This window comes from Propithecus coquereli, unplaced genomic scaffold (genome assembly GCF_000956105.1).
Source record: "Propithecus coquereli isolate 6110/MARCELLA unplaced genomic scaffold, Pcoq_1.0 Scaffold196, whole genome shotgun sequence".
NCBI classification, from domain to species: Eukaryota; Metazoa; Chordata; class Mammalia; order Primates; family Indriidae; genus Propithecus; species Propithecus coquereli.
The window spans coordinates 1,185,776-1,188,022 of record NW_012144522.1 but is presented as its reverse complement, the minus strand read 5'-3'; the positions used below and the strand labels follow the sequence as shown (position 1 = coordinate 1,188,022).

General features: G+C 40.6%; 1 protein-coding gene across 2 annotated transcripts in view; it reads left to right on the top strand.

Annotated features, from left to right (window-relative positions):
* ZNF331 (zinc finger protein 331) overlaps positions 1-2,247 on the top strand; it is a 51,830-nt gene that overhangs the window by 29,047 nt on the left and 20,536 nt on the right. Inside the window, exon 1 of one of the 2 annotated variants that reach the window (XM_012643306.1) lies at positions 103-163. The exons of the other annotated variant lie outside the window; for it this stretch is intronic. The gene's annotated coding sequence lies outside the window, so the exon portion shown is untranslated. Of the gene's footprint in view, positions 1-102; positions 164-2,247 lie in introns of those variants that run through there. 2 annotated transcript variants of the gene reach the window in all.

Here is a 2,247-nt window from a genome sequence, read left to right as displayed (position 1 = left end):
GCTCCCCAGGTTTTCTTAGTTTTTACCTAATATTCTTTATCTATTCCAGGATTCTATCCAGGACATCACATTACATGTCATTGTTACATCTCCTTGGACTCCTCTTGGCTGTGACAGTTTCTCAGACTTTCCTTGCTTTTGATGACATTGACAGTTTTGAGAGGTGAAGTATTTTGTAGGATGGCCCTCTATTGGAATTTTTTTGGTGTTTTTCTCATTATTAGACTGGGGTTATGGGGTTGGAAGAGGATGATCGGAGAGGTGAATACCACTTTCATCCTACCATAGCAAGGGCACATACTATCAACATAATTGATGACTGTTGGGATTGACCTTGATCTTCACCTGGCTGAGGTAGTGTTTGTCAGTTTTCTCCACTGTAGGTCACTCTTTTTTCTTCCTTTCCATACTGTACTCTTTGGAAGTCACTATGCACAGCTCACTCTTAAGGAGTGGGGAATTATGCTCCTTCCTCCTCCTTTGTTGTTTGTCGTTTTTGTCTTCGCCGCCCTATAGAGTGTGGAAATCATTCTTAGCTCTTTGTTCGTACAGAACAAGCCTGCAGACTGTATTTGGCCTGAGGGCAGGATTTTGCTGAGCCTAACCTAGAGTATCAAGGTTTTAGTCCTACCTGTGCTTTTTCCTGCCTTTTTGAGCTTTATGAAGATATATTTGGGAAAAGGATAAAATGAATTAATATGCATAAACCACCATAGAACAACCTGTGGAGCATACGTGCTCCGTAAATACCAACTGTTATTGTTATGTGATAGGTCTGGATGTTTATAGATCATGAAGAATACACATAAAAAGACAATCGTGATGGCCAGGCATGGTTGCATGCACCTATAATCCCAGCTACTCAGGAGGTTGAAACAGGAGAATCACTGGAGCCCAAGAGTTTGAGGCCAGTCTGGGCAACATAGTGAGACCCTGTCTTTATTGGAAAAAAATTATGATCCATTCTTGGAAGTTCACAAAATGAACCAGCACCCCTCAAATAGTCTAGAACAGGAATCCTCAACCTAAGTCCTTGCTTGAACTTCATTTATAACTTTCCAAGGGAAATATTATACACACTTACTGTGTATCTTTGTTGTTTTCTTTTTCTTCTCTGAAGGGAAAGGCTATAATTTCATGGCATTAAGAAGCGTGTATATGACCCAAAGAGATTTAGACCCGTTAGTCTAGAATCAAAGTCTGTATTCCCTTGACCACAGTTAGTGTTCAAGATGATGGAAATGATGAAGTAAATCATGAAACATTCATGATATGGAGTAATACTGCTATGGTCTGAGTGTTGGTGTCCCCCCAAAATTCAGATGTTGAAACCTAACCCCCAAGGTGATGGGCCCCATCAGTTCATGATAGCTGCGCCCTCAAGAATGAGAGCAGTACCCTTTTAAAAGAGGCTGAAGAGAGCATGTTTGTCACCTTTATATGTGAGGATGCAGCCAGAAGAAGCCAGTATGAGGAATGGGCCCTCACCAGACACCAAATCTGCAGGTGCTTTGAAGTTGGACTTTCCAGCCTCTAGAACTATGAGCAATAAATTTCTGTTTTTTATAATTACCCAGCATAAGGATTTTGTTATTGCAGCCCAAATGGACTAAAGCAGATATGCAGCTAAGAAGCTGTGGGTTTATGGCTGGTCTGATGGTAGTGGGTTATGAGAACTTATTAACATTAGTGTCACTAAAGTTGGTGTTCAACCCCCCACTGCTAAATTTGACTGGCTTAAAAAAAAAAAAAAAAAGCTGTGGGTTTAGAGATAGTGATAAGACAGGGAAATGCATATGACATAATATTAAACAATGCTAGTATTTATAAACAATAGTATGCATGGAAATTTTAAATTATCTAAAAATTCCCTTTAACTGGACACTTTGTAAATAATGACTCCAATGTGACACTTGATTATTAGTGAAGGAGGAGAGGAGCAAGGCCACATTTATTGAGTACTTTTTCAGCACCATCATTCTTGTTTTGCACACACTCCCTGATTCACTCTGCAGAGACGATGTAGCTGCATTATTAATCTCAGGGTCTGACTGTGATCTGATTCATAGTGAAAAGATGTTCAAGATCAGGGAGATGACATTTGTTTCAGTCAGCCGTGGCGTCAGCCTAGCTCACAGCAACCTCAAAGTCCTGAGCTCAAGCAATCCTTCTGCCTCAGCCTCCCAAGTAGCTGGGACTACAGGCATGCGCCACCATGCCCGGCTAATTTTTTCTATATATTTTTAG